The sequence below is a fragment of the Phoca vitulina genome, unplaced genomic scaffold (assembly GCF_004348235.1).
Source record: "Phoca vitulina isolate PV1807 unplaced genomic scaffold, GSC_HSeal_1.0 scaffold63, whole genome shotgun sequence".
NCBI classification, from domain to species: domain Eukaryota; kingdom Metazoa; phylum Chordata; class Mammalia; order Carnivora; family Phocidae; genus Phoca; species Phoca vitulina.
The window spans coordinates 3,866,761-3,879,563 of record NW_022589766.1 but is presented as its reverse complement, the minus strand read 5'-3'; the positions used below and the strand labels follow the sequence as shown (position 1 = coordinate 3,879,563).

At 53.8% G+C, this 12,803-nt stretch overlaps 1 protein-coding gene across 6 annotated transcripts in view; it reads left to right on the top strand.

The window, feature by feature from the left end:
- The window catches only part of DNMT3A (DNA methyltransferase 3 alpha), a 96,465-nt gene that overhangs the window by 68,360 nt on the left and 15,302 nt on the right, over positions 1-12,803 (top strand). Inside the window, exon 1 of one of the 6 annotated variants that reach the window (XM_032391454.1) lies at positions 11,826-11,888. The exons of the other annotated variants lie outside the window; for them this stretch is intronic. The gene's annotated coding sequence lies outside the window, so the exon portion shown is untranslated. Of the gene's footprint in view, positions 1-11,825; positions 11,889-12,803 lie in introns of those variants that run through there. 6 annotated transcript variants of the gene reach the window in all.

The window sequence follows — 12,803 nt, the reverse complement described above, 5'->3', positions numbered from 1 at the left end:
CCTGCCAGCCTTTTAAGGAAATTCCCGACGTCCTAGCCAATCGTGCCCTGCTTCCGAGTTGCCTCTCCTAATATTCCGTCAAGCTCGATCCTATCCAGAATCCCTCAGGAAGAGTGCTCCATTTCTTGTTAGGCTCTGTACTCCCCAAACCGTGGATTGTTCTCCCTTGAACAAAGGACATCAAACTCATTACTAAATTGTATTATTTTTGTCATTTGACAGATATATTGTCTGCAATTACTATAAGAACTATTTTTATCCCTGTTTTACTCGTAGGAAACCAAGATTTCCCCTAGATAAGGAGGTAAGAGCCACATGGATATGCTTGTAGAGCATTCCCAGGGGCAAAACTGATCTCAGGCTGCTTCTGTTTTGCACCCAAATGACTCACCTAGAACAGGATCTTCCTGGTTTGCAGTCGTGACTTCTCCTCCAACTAAAGTATGGGGCTAAAAGAGGGATAGAGCTAGCTGGCCCAGCAGCCCCCAGCTGCCTCCACTCCCCACCTCCTGGGCCGCCCACGTGCATGCAGGCCACTCCATCTTTCCAGGTTTGGGTCCTTTTCAGCCCTCGGGACTGGTCCCCTGCTCCACTCCTTTGGTCCTGAGCCCTTCCTTCCCTTGAGTTGCTGTTTTCTTGTGACTGTCCATTTGACATTGTGAGATTGGATTAAAACAATGTTGGAATGCGATTCAGGAGGCCTGGTTTCTGGACTCAGCCTCTGCCCGTGATGCATTTGAGAAGGTCTTTCCCCTCTCTGCACTTTAGCTTCCTTATTTGTAACGTGACGGAAATAGACATAGCTGATCCCAGAGATTCTAAAATTTTATAATTTGCGGGGAGGAGGGCTGGAGTCATGCTCCGTAGCGCCTTTGTCTCCCATACTACCTTGTACGTGAATTCCAAATTAAATATCGGAGTGCATTCTCAGACCTTACATACATGCCTCTTTAAGAATCGCCCATGTAAAGTATCCTGATAAGGATTTTTATAAAGACTTCCGTAACATTTACGTGTTTGGTGCTAGAGTCTAGCTTTCCTTTCCTCTTCACCACTATCCCTCTTTCCTCCTCTGCTGTTATATACCCGGATCAGAAATGTTGACCGTGGTGCTCATCTTCAGGCACTAGGCCCAGGCCGGGGAGGGGCTAAAAAGGCCATGTTGCAAAGCGGGCCCTCCTCTCCCCAGCGGTTGACACTCATGTCTTCCTGGGGCATTTCCTCAGCTCGGGAATTCACGTTCCAGCTTCTGGCTTTGGTGGCCATCTACTTAGATCTGCCCCTTATTGTTAGTTTTCTTTTCGTGAATCACATAATCATTCATTCGTTATGTTAAAGACTTGTCGAACCTTAACTGAGCAAGGTTCAGTTAAGGCGTGCTCAGGCTTTAAGATAAGACCACATGTGTTTGGGTGTCTCCTGCATGTCAACATTTTCTAGACACTAAGGAAACGAATGCGAAGGAAAGCCAGAATCCCACCCTGGGATTCCCCTTCCCCCCAGAGAGGTAGGCAGGTAAGGGAGTACTTCATGCTGTAACCCAGTAGGACCATTTTAGAAAAATGAGCAAATGGGCCATGGGAGCAACTAACTAGCCCTGCCTGAGGACCTTGGGGCCGGCTTGCCAAAGAGAAGAGACAGCCTGCAGGCCTTCCACGGGAACCAGGAGTCTCCCTGGCAGGGATGGTGGGGGAAGGGCATTGAGGGGGGATCCTAAGGTAGGTGCCGAGAAATCTCTGGGCGTCTGGAGCCTAGAGCACCTCAAGATAGCTTGCATCGTTAGTTCAACTTTGAGAAGAATTCTCGTAGTACTTTCTATGAGGCAAAGGAGAAGATACAATGGTGATGTTCTCTCTGCTTTGCTTTAAAGACCAGCCCATTTGTCCAGGAGGCCCCAGGGATGTTCAAGCATGGGGAGGGCGGCTGAACTGTGTGATGCTAGTAAGGAGCCAATATGCTAGACAAAGGGGGTAATGGGCTTGAATTCGGTTGTTACTGAACACACAGCACTGTGCTGTGTGTTGGAGGATTGCACATCCCAGAGGCGCAGGTGGCTGGTGGAAGAGCCTGGAATGTTCACCGTGAACCTCGGTGTCAGGTAGAGCGTGGGGCTTGTTCTGTGCTTCTGGCACCAAGAGTCTGGTGAGCTACCAAGGAGGGGGAGGGCGCTTCCTGGTGGAGGCATCCTTTGAGAGTTGTAGTAGGGATACACACGGAAGGTATTTCAGGGAAAGGATCACTGAGGGCAAAGAGAAGGAGGCATGAAGCTTCTGGGTTATTTAGAGAACAGCAAGAGATCTGGTAACTAGGGTGTGAGAGTCAGGGAGGAAGCGTAAGAAGAGATAAGACTACAAACGAAGATGGTCAGATCGGCAAAGGCCTTCCTGTCACGGTGAGAAATTTAGGCTTCATTGTGCAGGGGAGAGCAGGAATGTGAGAGAAGTGAACGTGGATTTTAGGAAGATAGCCCTGGCAGCACTGCAAGGGAGTCCAGAGTGGAAAAGTTGAGAAGGAAGATGAGTTAGGAGGGCATTCCATTTGGCTTTGACCGAGGGTCCAGGTAACAGGAGGCAGACATGATAGAATTGTCTCCAGTTGGAGGGCAGGGAGAAACCTGCTTCCTATCCAGGGGCTGGGGGTGATGGTCATTATCTGAGCTAGAGAATCCTGGAGGAAGAGCAGGTTTGGGACCAGAAGGTGGTGTGGGGCTTTTCATTTCCTTAAGGATGTATTCTGATCAGCAAGAGCTTTTAATTTTAATAAGGTCCAGTTTATCCATTTTGCTTTACTTTTATTAGTTCGTGTGCGTATCTCTAAGAATTCTCTGCCTACCCCAAGGTCAAGAAAATACTCTCTTGGGAGGGGCTGGACCTTTGAGTCAGGCGTTAGACAAGCTGCTTCTTGGCAGGGTGGCTGTGCACGGGGAGAGGTGTAGCAGGCAGCTCAAAAGGTGGTTCGGGAACCAGAGTCACCGTTGTGGAGGGCAAGTGCATGCTGCAGAGCGGGGAGGGGAGGGCCCGGAGCATGGAGAGCAGCCCGCACTGACAGGACCCGGGTAGGGAGGGGCAGGGACACGGAGCGGACGTCCGGGACCTGAAGGAGTTCTGGAACCCATTAGAGGACCATTCAAGCCCCCCTTTTCCGCCAATCTGTGGAGCCCTTTCTAATATCCTTGTAGTGTCTGGCCATCCTGGCCTTTCACCTCTCCGTTTATACTCTCCCATGGCCACCAGGTCGTGTGTGTGTGTGTGCGTGTGTGTGTGTGCGTGTGTGAGTGTGTGTAATTTTCCCAGTTTTTGGACTTGCCATTTTTTAATTACAACTCTTTGCAGATGCCTTATGACTCTTCCCCTATTCCTCTTTAGTCAGTAGAGGGTGGGCAGTATAAATAATTTTTCATTTCCAACTCAGATGGGTTGAACAAAAATAGGGATGAAACAGCTCAGTCTCCTGTGTATTTGCATCTAGATGCTGTTTAAAGGGCAACTTTGTGGGGGTAAACAAACCAAAAATTGAGTTGGACTTGCTTTATACGTAACAAAAATGCGATCAGAATTCAGTGTGTTTTGAAGGGCGAGTTGGTGTAATAATACTGCATCAGAATCACCTGTGCAGTGCATTCAAAAGGCACATTCCCAGGCCCCTTTTAGAACCTATGGAGGCAGAATCTTTAGGGCCGTTCCTGAGAAAGCTGGTTTTCTAGCCAGCTCCCCAGATGATTCTGTGGCTTACAGAAGTTTGAGAACCACCAAGCTTTGGATGATTCCAAGTAAACTAAACTCGGCAGAGAAGTGATTCCCTGAAAGATGCATTTATTGTAGCACCCACATTGCGGGCGGGGGGGTCTCTGTGCACATTAGGATCACTTGGGAGTTTTGTTTTGCTTTAACCACCACGGCCTGGGCCCCTCCTCTGGATTCATTCATTACATTTAGAATTTAGTGATGGGCCCTGGCCCACGTAGTTTCTGAAGCTCTCCAGGTGATCCTAATGTACAGCCCGGGGTGAGACTCTGATCTGGGACCACTGAGCTGGGAAAGAAGTGCGGCCTCTAAGCAGGCAGAGCTAGGGAACTGTTTCCAAACATGGGTGGGGGAGAGAAGACCGGAAAGGACTTGGTACAGGAATTCAAATTTTCCCTTTGGGATGGAGATGGTAGGCGTTCCTGCTGTTTTCAGCAATAGTTTACCGCAATGCTGGTCTGCCGGGCTCCTCCTGGGGCTTCTCTTAGGACTCTGAAACTTGAGAGGGTCTGCATGCCTGAATCTGAATGGTGGTCCCCAAGGCCCCTCCCTTTGACCCCCAGGCCTGGAGCAGGGGTGGGGGGAGGGGAGAGCAGCCCAAGCAGTTTGGGTTTACCAGGTTCCTTTTGACCCGTACCCCCCAGGTATGAAATTCACACTTCTCTCTAGGGTCAGGTTTCTAAAGCAAAGGGACAACATCGACAGGTCCTCAGGCCAACTTGTCATAGGGTTCTTTCCACCTCTCCAGTGCTGTGCCCCCCGACTTCCTTCCGTCCTCCCTGCAACATTCAGCAGATATTCGTGGTCCCATCAGACTGATTAGGGAACCAGGATCCAGAGAAGCTAGGCATTTACTGAAGGTCCTGGCATCCGCTGTGATCCCCTGCTCAGTCCAAGACCTCATATCCCGCTCCTTGTGCGGACGTGGTGAGGTATGGGGACCAGCCACACGGCCACCCGCACCCCTGCTCCCGGCCCAGACCCCGCCCCCCACTCACTGGCGGATCCCTGCACACCCAGCAGCTCTGGGCTAGGGGATGAAAGTGATCCAGAGGGGAGAGCTGGCTTTGCAGGGAAGCCTTCCCCTTACGGAGCAGACCTGGAGCTGGAGGGAAGGAGAAGGCAGATGGGGGCAGTGAGGAAGGAGGTAGCAGCTGCGGCTCCGGGAGCCTCAGGGATGCTCTGGCGAGCTGGGGCTTCCAGGCACACGGCATTAGCGAACGTGCAGCAGTGACTGAAGAGAATGACGGGCACTGGGGAGGAGTGAAGGCTGCGGGGAGAGGTGAGGCGAGGTGTCAGCCAGGAGGTGCCACCCCACCCTTTCTGTGGCTCTCTGGGTCCGAAGAATGCATGTGAGTGATCGGAGTGCGTGGATTGTGCAGCAGGTGCCCCGGGGCGCCTCCTCTCTCACAGCTAGGCAGACGCTGTGCTTGCGCCTCGCACCCCTGCCTCCATCTGCTGGGGGGCCGATGCAACTGCACACACCCCTAAGGATGGGGCCGCTCCTGTCTGAAAAACCTGGGAGGTCGTGCCCACTCCTCGTTCACCCTCTGCCATGCTCCCACTGCTGCCCTTACGGATCTCGGTCTCCTCCGATTTCCTTCAGCACATGGAGACAGCATCCCTACCACATAATTTACCATCTAATTGCATGCTGCCTTGGATGAGGGCTGTGGTTCCATGTGCGGTGGGTCTCGGGCATACGATTAGGCTGTGAGTAACAGAAGGGTGGAGGCCCGTCTCCCCCACCTCCACAGTGCCCTCCCCTGGCCCAGCTACTGCAGGTGCTCGGGACGGCCGTGCTCCCAGATTCTGGGGTCCCGCTGAGTTTCAGACAGGCTCAGGTCGTCGGTTCCAGAGCACAGCACAGCCCCCCTGGGGGTTCTTAGACTGGTGGGGGGGTGGGGTGCCCCTGGCCCCCAGCGTTTGCCTGAACGCTGCACCTCTCCTGGGCCCAAGTTTGGGAGGATGGCATGGAGCCCAACCAGGCCAGCACAGTGCAGGTTGCCATGGTGACCCTTTTGGTTTCCTTTCCGAAGGAGGATAGTTTCTTTCAGCCCAGATCATCTGCCTGGGCTGCCACCATTCTCTGCACTCTGGGAACCAGGCTGCCCAGCCCCATTACCTCTGCTTTGTGCCACGGGGGACGGCTTGTCGAGAGAGGCTCGGTTCTAAGTCACGATCCAGTATCAGCTGGTAGCGTGTTCTGGCTTGAAGGGGAGCAGGAGGGAAAGGCCCCGGAGATGCGGCCTCAGTTCAGACACGGGCACTGGGGGAGCTTACCTCTGCATCTCCTTCTACCTCCAGACCTCTACCCCCTCCTCTCTCCAGACCGCTTCCTCTTCAGTTAGTGGCTCTGACCCTTTGGGTGGGCTTAGTTCCTGCAGGGTTTCAGTTTCCTCATTTGTAACAAGGATAGCCGGGGCCTTTAGTGGTTTCCACACCTGGCAAGAATCAGAATTACCTAGGGAGGTTTCTGAATAGATTCCTGGGCCCTGCTCCAAGCCTGCTGATCTCCATAGGAGGGCCCAAGAATCTGTATTTTAAAAAACCTCCTTGGGTGATCCTAATACAATTAAACCCAACCGACTTTGGGATTCTTCTGGCAAGATGATCTGTGGGGCCCTTGCGGGAAGAAAGGGAAGCTCTGCCCTGTGCTGAGGACTGACCGGCCTTTCTGGGTTCTCAGGAGCTTCTGAAGAGCCTCTCGCAGGTTACTCTTGTCAGGAAGCGGGTGTTTCCTGGTCATGCTGGCTAAGCCAAGACCAGGCCCCCACCTTTCCCCCACAGGAGAAGCCCGGAGAGAGAGAGAATGACAGGAAGGGGGGGGGAGATGTTGCCATAACAACCAGCTCTAGGCAGAGGCCTCCCTTCCAGGGGCTGGTACTTCACCCCAGTAATGGTGGTTTCCATGGAGATGGGTTACTGAGGGACAGGGGGAACATTTGCCCCACTTAGAGCATTAGTCAGGAGCTGCCAGAAGGCAGAACATCTCTAGGTGGGAGCCTTGGACCCCTGTCAACTTCAAGCCGCACCCCCCCCCCCCCAACTATGGCCTCTGCTCTCCAGGTGCAGGTCTGACACTCTCCTGCTTAGTTGCTCTCTCTGCGATTGGTCTCCCTAGCAACAAGTCCTGCCAACTCCTTGCTGTTGGCTCCGTGGCTATTTTTAGCTTCACCGCCAGCAGCCCAGTCCTGGTCATTTGCTTGCAACCTCCATGTGGATTGCAGGGGAACAGGCAAAGATTCCTGGCCTCTTTGGGGGGCCCTAGGCCTGCACCTCTTAGCACCTATTAGAAATTTGCTCTGGAAAGTATCTGTCCCCCACTGGGAACTCGGGCAGTGGATTCTGGAAGAGGCTCCCAAGACAATGTTGAATTCAGTTCAGCAAACGCTGTTTAAATCCTCTACAATGTGCAAGGAGCGCTAGTCCTCACCGCTTCCATAGGAAGCTGAATAAGGTCCAGGCCCTGCCCTCTAGGAATTTTTAATCTTGTGGAGGAGAAAGATGAGTACACAATCGCCTTAGTGGGCAAATATGGGCAGGTGCTGAAAGAAGATTACAAGGTGCTATGGGAGTAAGGTGGAGGAGGGGTAGGGTAATTTTTCAGTGAGGGGAAGGTAAGGGGGAGGGGCCACAGCAGCGCTGTCCCCACAGAACTTTCCGCAGCGATAAAAATGTTTTAAAATCTGTGCTGTCCAGGACAGTAGCCCCAGCCACGTGTGGCTCTTGGACACTTGGAAGGTGGGCCAGTGCAACTGAGGAACTGAACTTTTCATTTTATTTCATTTTAATTAATTGAAATAGCACATGCAGTGAGTGGCGACCCTGTTGGACAGTTTGGGTCTAAAGAAACTTCCCTGGTGGAGGTAACTGGTGAACTGGGCCTGGGAGGACAGATAGGATTTGGGCTGGTGGGAGTTGAAGGGGAGGAGCAAGGAACAGCATGAGCAAAGGCACAGAGGCAGGGAAAAGGGCATATTTTGGGAATAGCAAGTGGGTGGGCAGAGTGTGGGCTGTGTGATGTAAGCGCTCTACAGATTGTGGGGGCCTTGAATGCCACGCAGAGTGTTGACTGTAACCAGCAGGTAGTGAGAGTCTCCTGCACGGCACAGAGGCTTTTGAGCTTGTAGGTAAGAGAAGGGCAGGATCAGAATAGACATCCATTTTGATCTCATGGCCTTTTGTCTGGATAAAGCCTCCCTGGCCTTGGGATGGCTGGGAATGCTCGTGTGGCAAAAAAAATACGAGGTGCCTCCTCGATACGTGCCTTTGCAGATGGCTTCAGAGGGATCCTGGCTTCTCTGGTTTTGAGTAAAGGGACTCCGGTGGTTAAATATACTGTTTCATGGAAGCCACATAACCTCCCCCCTCATTCCAGCACTGGATTTCATGTCAAAGCAGACCACAGAACACCCAGCCCAGCTGACATGGCATTCCCACCTTGACATGTGGGAATTCCTGCTTGGGGTCGGGGGGGCTCTCAGTTCTGTGAGCTGGAAAGTCAGATTAACCACACTTACTGCGATCGTGTTCTTCAGAAACACAGGAGCACGACATATACCAGAATGTTAAATTTACCAATTTCTAACAGGACATGACCTCCTTGCCACACAGATCCTACTGCTTGTCCTGCTGCATTTGGCAACTTAGTGGTATCAGAGTCACTGGGAAATGTCATTAAGATTAGAAGTTTGCTTGATGAATCCAGGATCAGGGCAAAGAGTCAGGTGTCCTGAAAAGAGGTAATTCATCAGGCCTGCTCTCTGCCTGTCAAACAGAAGTGTGCCCTCTCTTTCAGGTCACCCTCTCTTTGAGGCCATCCTGGATACTTCCTCTCCAACACTTCTTTTAGGCTCTTGACATCCACCAGATCTTCTTTTCATCCAGGAGTTCCCCCTTTCAGCATACTTTTATCACGTTGCCAAGACCCTGCCTGGATTTGCATGACCCTCCTACTTCAGGCTGACTATCTTTATCACAAAGGCCTGTCTGCGGGCACCTGGCTGGCCTGGTTGGAATTGATCTCGGGGTCGTGAGTTCAAGCCCCACGTTGGGTGTAGAGATTACTTAAATAAATAAACAAACTTAGAAAAAAGATCTATCTCAGGAACCAGCCCCAAAGGGTTACTTTGGACGGTCGAGGACATACATGACCTGAGGATCCTTGAAGCCCGCCCTATTTTGTTCCTGACCTTTTGCTAAAGTCACCTCTTGTAACTCTGAGGTCTTTTCTGTTTTGGGGCCTGTCTCTGCCCGCTGAGCATGAAGAAGACACGAATCTCTGAGTGACTCATGCATTGTACAGAAGAGGGGGACCCTTCCTGTCCACATAGCTACAGGAGAGGGACGCTATCCGAGGTTGGCGAGGGGACAACCTTGAGTTTGGGCTTTCTTTTGCTTAAGCTGGGAGCTGCATGTAAGACATAAGATTTGAGCTTAATTTTAAAGGATGAGAATAAGGAAGTTTGGCAGCTGGAGGGAAAGGCTACTTTATAAGTGCGGCAAGAGAAAGTGAAACTGATGATGGCCCTGGTCCATTCTGACACCTTGAGTCCTGGCTGCGTGCATAGACATCATTACTTACTGTCTGAAGAAGTCCCAAGACCAAAGAGTTGTAGAGTCTAAGGTGTTATAGCCACGTAGTAATGGAAAAGGAGATGTCAGAGAGGAGACAGAGTATCTTTAAAAAGAGCCAGCCAAGCCAGATTAGAAACTTCATTTTGAGAAGAGGCTGGGGGGGGGGGGGTCTACAGTGGCCTTGTTTACCAGCCCTGGATGCTGAGCAGACATCAGGGAGAGAAGCAGCAAAGCAAGTCCTATTGCATTCCTTAAAGGAGAGCAGGTGAGAGGTACAAATTCAGGGCTTCCCGTCTCTGCTTGGGGCTCTCCTGAAAAATTGTACCAGATACCTTAATAGGGTTGAAAGATGGGTTGGAGCAGAAGAGCCTGTGTTTTGCAGAACGGCTCCTTCTCCTGGCTGTATGGATTCTGGGCCTCCATCGGGGTTGGGAGAGGGAAGTTTGAACTCCCCAAGTATTATCTGGAGAAAGCCCTCTCTCTGATTTGGCGTCCTCCTCCCTCTTCAGGGCTTGCTTGCGCTGATGGCCCTCAGAAGGATGCTCAGCCCCAGGAGGGAGGGTGGGCTGTCCTTCACAGCACATCTCTTGACCTCATTCCCCGGGCATGGGTTCCAGCTGGTATGTTCCCAGCTGACTGTGGCTGGACGCCAGGCACCTGGGGCATTATCTCTTTTAAGAGATGCTGGTATTCCAGGGCCTGGGAGGGCAGATGTTATCACTTCTGTTTTGCAAATGAGAAAACAGACCTCTTGGGGTTAAGTGACTCGTTCAAGGTCATGGTGGTGGAACCAGAACCCAAGTCCAGCTCTTCCAACAAGTGCTGCTGGCTAAACCGCCCTCTGCTGCCGAGAGTGATGGCCTTCAGTTCCTCTGCTCTTCCTTCCAATTCATCTTGCAAACTGTCTATGGCCATACCAGCCTGAAGGCGCCGGATCTCGTCTGATCTCATCTTGCAAACTGAAACCAGGCTGATCTTTCCAAAATACCCGTTCATCTGGTCTTCTCAGAAAGTCTGCCGTTATCCTTCGCTGCTATAGGATGTATCCATTGACCTCTTTGCACCCTTTAGCCTTAGTTGTATTGGGAGGTGGCAGGTGGAGGTGGGCAAGATTTTACTCCCATTCCAGCCTTACCTCTCTTTATTTCCTTCCTGTCTGACCTCATTCCAAATTTGATTCATCTCTGCTCCGCACTGCCCTCCTTAACCTCATTTATCATTCCTACTAGCCATTTGGTTTTTGTTGGCTTTGAAGCCAACCAGGTCGGTGGGGCTTGGTATTTGTGGTATAGTTATCTTTACAGATGTTTTTCAATGACCTTTTCCTACCTCTCCAGGTGTAGTTGAATCTGTCAACTCATTGAAGGCAGGGCCAAGAGGGTCTGCTTCTTTATTTGATGTGGGTGGAGACTGTGAGAGTGTGTGTGTGTGTGTGTGTGTGTGTCTCCGTGGGGGGAGGGGCCTCTGCTAGGGAGGAGGGAGCTTGAATCGGTTGAGGCTGCACCTGGGGGCTGCACCTGGAGGCTCCAGGAGATGAATGAAGTCTCCTTGAGCTGCAGATGGTTGTGTCCAGGAATGAGAAATTGCAGAACTTTTAGAGTGTGCCCTCCCCACCACCACCTTGCACGAGGAAAATGGGACGTTCAGTGCAGATCCTGAGTGACCTAGGGGACCCAGGGACTTGGCCAGGAAGAGGTTTTCAGAGCCTGAACTCAAGCCACGCTTTTAAGGGACCCCTCTCTATCCACCTGTAGCATGAAGAGGAGAACCCTCTCCCCAGCAGTTCTTGCTCTGGAGCGCTCCCAATTTCCGCAGGCGCCTTCTGTCCGCCTCTGTGTGCTTTGAGTTTTCCCTACAGCTTCCTGGGCCTCTACGCTCATCTGTAAGCTTTTTCTTGTTTTCTTTCCTTTTTTTTTTTTTTTTGGTTGTGCTGCCGAGAGACTGACTTTTAACAACTTTCTCCTGGCTCTCCCAGGCTGTCCGCAACCTCCTCTCTTCTTTTGCCGGCGCTCCTGGCTCTCTCCGCGCTCCCGGCTTACCTCCGCCGCTGCACAGCAGCCCCTTCCCTCCCGGTCCCCTTCCCTGCCTCCGCGGGCTCCCCGCCTCGCCCCCACGGCGCCCCTCGGAGCTCTGGCAGAGTCGGGGGGAGAGGGGGCGGGAGGGCCAGCCCGGAGGAGGGGGCGGCGCCGCCTCCAGCCCGGCCTGGGCGGGGTCCTGGGAACGGGCGGAGGCCCAGCCGCGCCCCCAGGCCCCAGCGGCGGCCCGCGCCCCTCGGACGGGAGGAGAGGGGCTGGCCCACTGCCAGCGTCTGAGAGCCGGCCCCCTCCCCCGGCCCGCTTGCAGCCAACCAGGCACTCCAGCGGGGCCCACGTGACCTGGAGTTCTAGACAAAGAAAATGTTCAAGCCCTCCCCCCCACCTCCCCCCTCCCCCTCTCTCTGGCCCCCTCCGCCCCCAGCCCCATCGCCCCCTTCCCCTCCCCCCAGACGGGCAGCTACTTACAGAGCTTCAGGGCCGGGGCTCACACCTGAGCCGGACCACAGAGGGGCTGCACCTGGCCTTATGGGTAGGTTCCTGGACGGAGCCCTGGGGAGACTGGGGGCGGGGAGGCGGCAGGGGCCGGTGGGAGGATCTCTGGGCCGCTGCAGCCCTCTGGATTTGCGAAGAGTCAAAGTATGCCTCCCTGGCCCGCAGGAGCTGGTTGCTCTGCCTGGCCCGAGTTCTGGAGATGCTGAGTTAGTGCTGTCCCACCCACTCCCTCCTCAGGAGCCCCAAGCCCCGCTCCTCCCAGCGCTCAGGTGGGACCTGGCGGTGCAGAGGCCAGAAGAGCAGCCCCAGCGTGTGAGCCTGGGGCAGTAGTGAATGAAGGCTGGGGGGCAGGCCCTGGCCCAGGGGGAGCTGGGAGACCAGGAGTTGGGCTGCAAGGAGCGCCCCTGCTGAGCTGGCCGGCTGATGGGCTGTTGGCATTTCCTTGCGGACCTGTGCTCCTGGCTGGTGGACCATGCTGTCCTTGGGCCATGCCCACCTTGCGGCCTCTTGGGAGGGACAGTTCCTCTCGTGCGTGTCCCTGGGAGCCAGCGGGCAAGCCCGCAGAGAGAAGTGGTGCTGGGTGGGAGGGAGCAGTGTGACCCTGACAGGGGCTGTGGCACATCAGCGGGGGCCATGGGGGGTGGGGGCAGCCTGACGACGCTGGCCTGTGATGGGAGAGGTGCCTGGGACAGCCTGGGATCCACTGCACCAGCGGGGAGTCCGCATGGGCACCCAGACCTCTGACCTTTGGAACGGGAAGCAGCCTGCGTCGCAGAGGAAGGCGGAGGCGGGACAGCCGCCCAGGAAGATGGGACTGGTCGGGGAGGCCTTGCCTCTACTCGAGTGGAGTTACCAGTGGCTTTCCAGGCTGGACAAACTCCAGACGAAGTGGCTTCCTTGAGCCACGGTAGTGGGGGCTGGGGTGGTGTCTCCCTGGGCCTGCCCCATCTCT